This window comes from Gopherus flavomarginatus, chromosome 3 (genome assembly GCF_025201925.1).
Source record: "Gopherus flavomarginatus isolate rGopFla2 chromosome 3, rGopFla2.mat.asm, whole genome shotgun sequence".
Classification (NCBI taxonomy): domain Eukaryota; kingdom Metazoa; phylum Chordata; order Testudines; family Testudinidae; genus Gopherus; species Gopherus flavomarginatus.
Window position 1 is genome coordinate 241,965,649 of NC_066619.1, and position 7,013 is coordinate 241,972,661.

General features: G+C 42.9%; 1 protein-coding gene across 4 annotated transcripts in view; it reads right to left on the minus strand.

Moving 5' to 3' along the window:
- Positions 1 to 5,992, minus strand: part of KLF3 (KLF transcription factor 3) — a 33,263-nt gene extending 27,271 nt beyond the window's left edge. For 2 of the 4 annotated variants that reach the window (XM_050947906.1, XM_050947907.1), the window contains exons 1-2: positions 5,491 to 5,992; positions 598 to 649 (exon numbers count right to left, since the gene is read on the minus strand). The gene's annotated coding sequence lies outside the window, so the exon portion shown is untranslated. Of the gene's footprint in view, positions 1 to 597; positions 650 to 4,958; positions 5,447 to 5,490 lie in introns of those variants that run through there. The other 2 variants (XM_050947904.1, XM_050947908.1) reach the window with 2 other exon arrangements.
- Positions 5,993 to 7,013: the final 1,021 nt, after the last annotated feature.

Below are 7,013 nucleotides of genomic sequence, written 5' to 3' on the forward strand. Positions count from 1 at the left end.
AGCTAACACACACTTATACTAGTTTCCCTTGGGACACATCAACAATGGCTATTAAATTCCTAAAAGGAAACCTTGGTATTAGATAAAACATTAAAAGTCAAGGGTTAAATCTGTTCCTAAACCCGCTCTGCCAAACTTCACCTTTTGGATTGGAAGCAACTAGCCTTAGAATGAAAACACAAAGCTTCAATATTGGCTGCATAGAAGAGTTTTATTTTTGAAAGGACCTCCTTCTAGCTATGACTCTTAATTTAAAAAACTTGTTCTACAAAATGCAGAATTTTGTTGTAATATGAATCTTTGTTTCTGATTTTATAGAAACTTGACTACAGAAAGTTGTGAATAGCAAAATTTACTATACTACACACTGGTTTCCGGTACTAAACTAAAGCTAGGTCAACACCTTTTGCTGATCCAGGGAGAAAAGATGAAATATGACTGAGGCTCAAATCCTGTACAGTTTAACTAGTAGCTAAATTACAATATTTATTCACTGTGCAAGGACAATATACTGTACATAATTTTCTAATAGCAGCAAAAGAACAAAAGTAAAAATCCCTAAAAGAGGAAATAAAGATTCTTAAAAATACAACTTACCAAAATTATTAGCTTGTGTGTTCACTTAAAATAATTCTTACACTTTGTATTTCTGAAGAGACAAAAAGCAAAATAATGTAAGTATCCATATTTATGTGCATTTCAGTGAGTTGCTACTTATAATTTAGATATAGTTAAAATTTAGTTATCTGTGTTCACTAAAAGTGTCTCTAAATCCTATGATGCTTTCTGAAAAAAATATTGGAACTGTGTCCAACACAAACTTCCCCTTTTTTAAAATGTAACATCTAAAAGCCAGCATTAGCAGAAGAAAAATTTCAAAAACAAATTAAATAAAAATGATATATTTAAAGATGGAAACATTTCTGTGTGCATGCAAGGAAATGTATTTTTTTCAAACATAAGTGAGAGAGAAAGACAGTCCATCTCCTATTTTCATATGATTTCTCATTCATTTAGGGCCTGATTCAAAGCCCTTTGAAGTCAATGGGAATCTTTCTATCAATTTCAATGAGCTTTGGCTCAGGTCCTTAGTTCTACAGTCAGATGCAGAGTAACAGAAATATTTCTTATGTCCTCTTTTTGAATTTCCTCTTGATGTTTCTCTCTGCTGGTCCACAGCAGACAAAGGAAAACAAAATATGATATCAAAGCAGAAAAAACATGTACTTTACTCCTTCAAAAAGTGCTCAGAGTTTAGCAAAACATAGCACTGCCATACCCATTTAATCCAAAGAAAGTTGTTAAGTCTCTCATTTTCCTGCATTAAATCTGGAAGAGTACGGATCCTTGAATTCATGTAACAGTACGATATTTCCTCCCTTCGAAAAAAAATGGTACAATTCTAATCTTGATCAGAACTGGAACAGAAAATGATCATGATGGTATCTTCAGAACAGATGTGGGGAGAAGCCAACAGGTTTTCACATAAATGAATATACAGGGCTGGATTCTCTTCTCATTTGCACTGGTATTGCACCACTGCAACTCCATTGACTTTAATGGAATTATTCCAGACTTACAGTGGCACGAGTGAGAGGAGAACTCAGACTCAATTTTTTTTTTTTTTAGAGTCAAACAAGTTTTTAGAAAAGGGAATGAAACTCATTATTCACCCATGTAAATATATTGGAGTATAGAGTGTGTTAAAGGTTAACTCAGACTTCTCATGCTGACATAACACAGGCAACTTAAGCAATCGTGAGTGTGTAGAGACATGATAACTCACTGGGTGGGGACTGGGAGTTGCAGGGCAGTGACAAGGGGCCTGGACTGGGCTACTGGTCTACTTAAAAAAACAGCCTGAAACAGGAAAGAGCACACATATGCCACTTGGAATGTATGACGCAAACCCCAGCCTTGAAACAAAGAACAGGAAACAGCTCTGCTGGCTGTGCTGGAGAGAAAGCACAGAGAAACATTTAGGCGGCCCTCTCTGACCCTATATTCATGAGCAGCTGGAGTTTTTTAAACAACAACAGTGGGTGGAGGTGTTTGTTCATTGGGTGTGAATACAAACACTGTCTTTATACAGGAGACCTGCCCTATTTACAAACAAGCAAATATCTACACTAGAAGAGGACATGTGATTTTAGACACCACAGATCATGATAATTAACCTCAGCCTTCCCTTGGATTTCTTTTTGCCTCTAAGCTGCTAATATTTAACTACAGCCTGAATTTTATAACACCATACAGCTAACTCTTCACCTAAAATTATCTTCTTCAAAGAGAAAAACTGAACTATCGGGTCATTACAAGAATTAATTTTAAAAGTACAGCCTATTTTAGAAATCGGCTATTTTCCCACTGCAAAAATTCAGTATGGTTTGACAGCTGAAGACTGACATAATTTAGTGCACAGTGTTGCTGTATCTGTTGGTTCCAGGATATTAGAGAGACAAGGTGTGTGAGGTAATCTCTTTTATTGGACCAACTTATATTGGTAAGACAGACAAGCTTTCAAGCATACACAGAGCTCTTCTTCTCAGGACACTGATGGCAGAACTTAAATTTCAAGAGTTATTAAAGACTCACTCTGCTAAAACACATACCAGTAACAATCCACACTAATTTTTGCTTTTCTGTACTTTTTCTTTAGTTGTACTTATAGAATGAGATTTTAACTGTAGAACCAGTTAACCACAAATATTTTTTTTTATTTTTGACAAATCACTAATACCCCTCACACCAAAACCATTAAGCTGTCTAAAGAAGAAAACATACTGAGAATAAGGAGTTATGGGGGTGAAGAAGCACACCTCATCTACATGAAATGTATCAGAATAAGTTTATACTTCGTTTCATTCAGCACAACTACTTCACTATTCTTCCTTTTACAACATGCTTTGAACTAGTTCCGCACGGTGGGTCGGCAGCTGCTGTACCAGATATTATCAGACATGGGAATGTGTTACTGCAAGTTATGTGGATTAGCAGCCTAGAAATGACAGTAAACACCGTACATTTCATTTTAGTAACTGCAATTTCAGAAGTACGAGATTACGACTGGTTACAGAAGAATCTACACAACAGTGTATGGTTGTATGTTCTATAGTTATATTACCACTTCCTTATTTTCTTCACAATTAAAATTTGGAAAGGTAAGTATCAAAAGTATCTAGGTACTTGATTAGCCCCTCATCATTGTAGTATCCTAGCACTTTCAAATGACTTAATTCACTTTTACATCATGACTTACCTAAACACTTTTGGTTTTGTAGTGCTGTAGTCATGTTGGTCCCAGGGTATTAGAAAGGCAAGGTGGGTAATATGGTTCTCACCCACCTTATCTCACTTGTGGTTTTGGCTGATACTATAGCTGTTGTGTAGGTGTAGTGTATTTTCATAATATTGTAGGGCACTCTCATAACTGTTACATACTGACAACATTTCAGTTTCCTCACAAAAGGAAAGGACCATTTTATGTCTTCTTTCTCCACCCACCTCTCAACCCCAGGCTTCACCTACTATTATACATTAACCAGTGTAGGCAAACCATATTTACCTGCTTGGGTAAAAGGAAAGTATGGCACTCAACTAAACTCTGCTGCAGACTCTTGTATTTGAAAATATTAGTGCTATCAAACTAAATCATACATTTTAAAGCAAAAGGGATAAAGTTAGTTTGAAGTAAGTGTCCCCAGGGTCAGACAGGATTATTAAATCCAGATGTGGTTCCTCTCATAAAAGAAGTTCCTTATACAACAACCAAGACAGCACATCTTAAAACTATTCTATGGAAAAAATACATGAGTGAGCAGCAATTGTATTCTTTGCTTTCAATACAGATTAAAGAACATTTATGGACATTAATTTCAATAAAACCAAAACCACAAAGTCCCTCCATCCATGACCCAAGCTTGGCTTTTCATAACAACACCATATCCAAAGTTGAGCCCTGTGAATAGTGACACTTCCTGAGTTTTCAAAGGGCCATTATGTACAGGCAGAGCACAAGCAAACAACGCAGGTGCAGTAAAACTGAATCAGAATGGATAAATAAATTGATTTCATCAAAGATTTTCTGACAATTTGAACAATTCTAACCTAGGTATTACTCCTGATATTTTGCTACTTTGTGCAGGATTTCAATGTGGCTCTTAAAGAACGATTTTCTCTAGTCCATCCACTCGCCTTGCACCCCCCAGCCAATTTCAGTGTAATAACTTACAACTGACAAAGATTGAAGATAAATATTCCTATTCCTATTTAAGTGTAGAAAAACAATATTCATATAGGCAGGAAGTCAATTATGGATGTCATTTCCAATTCCTTATAAAAGTTAAAATATAAAGTGTCAGAACTAAATATCATATTAGAGATTTGAACTTACTCCTAGAAAAGTGTTAAATAAGACTAAATATGTTAATATTTTATTTTAAAAACATTTTGGGACTAATTGTATCCCTGGTGTAACTCCACCACATTCAGTCAAGTTACACCAGGGTTAAATTTGGCCATTAAACTATTCCACAGTGCTATGACCCTAACCATAACTTACTAGTGATAGTGTACTATTTAGAAAAAACAAACAACAAAAACAACCCTCTTCACCGTTTTTTCTCCCCACAGAAGACAAACATTTATAATCCAACAGAAGTGAATGAACCCATTACATTGTCCAACTCAATTTTGTACTTTAATAGCATTAGCAAGCTCTGATGACATTTTAAATTGTAGACTTGTCTATTCCACTGCAGTCCCCCATCTGCCAAAAGATGCTCTGGGGGTTGAAACAACTGCTACTGAGTAGCAGGAGCCGAAGAGAACTTCTCGTATTGTCCAAGTCAAGAGCCGGAAAGAAAAGGACTCCCTTTCATATGGAGACAATGGAGCGCCTCGGGATCAGCACCAGAGTGCCGAGCCAAAGGCCACACCAGGTGCGTGATTTTTCTTACCCAATCTCTGTAAAAGCCAGTAGGACAGAGGAAACCACAAACACCAGAGCAGACCCCTCTATTGTGTCCCACCCTCTCTTGCAGCCTTTGCAGCAATCTCAGAAGCTGGGGATGGAAACATCCGCAGAGCTCCCCCCCCCCCGGCCCCCTATACACACGTGACCTTCTGTCCCCTCTTCCCAGAAGGAGACGAAGTATCATCGGAGTTTGTAACCCCTCCTTCCGCCCTTACAGGCTGTGCAGAAACAGATACTAAAGCACCACAGGAGTTGGAGACAGAAAAATCCATTCTCCCCCCACCCCTGAAAAACTTTCGCAGAAGTTAGAGCGTGTCAAGCCGCCAGGACTGTCCGCGGGCGCAGCGGGGGCCCCAGAGCAGCCCGCTCCCTCCCGAGCCTCAGCGGGCTCGCAGCTTTGCATGCACCCAGTTCGCCCCAACGCTGACCCCTCCCCCCCTTCTTCCAGCAGCTGGAAACTTTGGCATGTTGCAGTCAGACGCGAGGAATAACCCCCCTCCCTTCCCCGCGCTCACCCTCAGCAGGGCAGGGGGGGTCTCTGCCGCCGCCCGAAGCCCTGCGATGGGGGCTGTGAGACAGAGCAAAGCACCCGGCCCGCGTCCCGGCTCCCTGCGGCTGAGGCTGTGCGCTCCGCGGTGGCCGTGCGTCTCTGGGCGAGGGGAGGGCGCTCGCTCGGCTCCCCCAGGCTCCTGGCACTAGTCTCCGCTGTCACATGACGCCGGCGCCGCTCGCTCTGCCAGGATCCCTTGGCCGGCGGGGTAAGGGGAGGGTCAGGGTGGGGAGCGCGGCCAGGGCGGCTCCCAGCCCGCTGGGTGGAGGCTGCGCTGGAGGGGCCGGGGCGAGTCACTGGCGCTCACACCCAGCCAGGCACGCACTGCTCCCCCCGCCCTGCCCCCGGGAGGCAGACAGACTCACAGATACTAATTATCCCCAGCACCGCGGCGGAGCTGCCGCCCAACCGGCCCTTCCAGGTGCTCCTCTGCCTCTCCCTCGCTGCGTGTCAGGCAGAGGCGTGCGCCTGGCACCCGGCGCCAACTACACCCCCCTGCCTGCCCGAGCAGCAAAGCTGCGGCAGCAGCCAAACAACCGCGCTGCGGGCGCCCCCGGGGCAGCAAGAAGGGAGGCGCTCAGGGCGGGCTGCTGCGGAGCTGGCTTCACAAACATGGGCTGGGCAAGGGCACCAGCACCCAGCCGCCCACAGAGCCCGACTCTGCCGCCCTTTGCAAAGCGCCTGGCGGGGCACGGCGGTGGAGCCGCTGCCCGCATGGAGCAGGGCGGGCACGGCTCCTCTGGCCAGGCTGCTTGTGTGGCTGCTGCCTGGAGGCGGACGCTTCCCTTAGTTACCATTGGCTTGGGGACTCATGTTCCATGTAACGTGGGTGCACCCACAGGCTCTGTGTGGGGCTGTTTTTAGGACTGGGCTCTATTGTGGCTCGGCGTTAGAGAACAGGGGCATCGCATACATGAAAGAGACAAGACGTGTAGCCTCATTGCTGTTAAATGAAAAGGGGAAACAAACAAAATAATTCCTTCCAATACCAGGAGGGGCTACGTTCTGCTCTCTGATACACCAGTGTTCTGTGCTCAACAGCTGAGCCAACTTCTTATAAGTAAGTGTCTAACTTTAGGTACTTAATGGGGTTGGCCAAAGTGACCAGGTCAAGGCAACACAAGAAATCCTGAATTATGCTCTTAGGCACACCAACGTAAATCTTAAAGGAGTGACTCTGAATTTAGACTGCTTTCAGAGTATACACTGACCCTTAAGTGGGAAACAGTGTGAGGACTAAAACTCACATCTCTTGACTTCTAGTACGATCCTTTAACAACAAGACTGTTATTTTTATTTATTTATGGCCAGGTTCTGAAGCCCTTACTCCACAAACAGCCCCATTAACTTCAATGGAACAATGTGTGGCCTCACATGCTACCCAGCCTGAATAAGGGTGTAAGAATCTGGACCTTAGTGACACTGGTGGGCTCAGTACTATTCAGACTATAGAAGAGGATACTGTCCTTGCCCCAAGGAGATTACAAT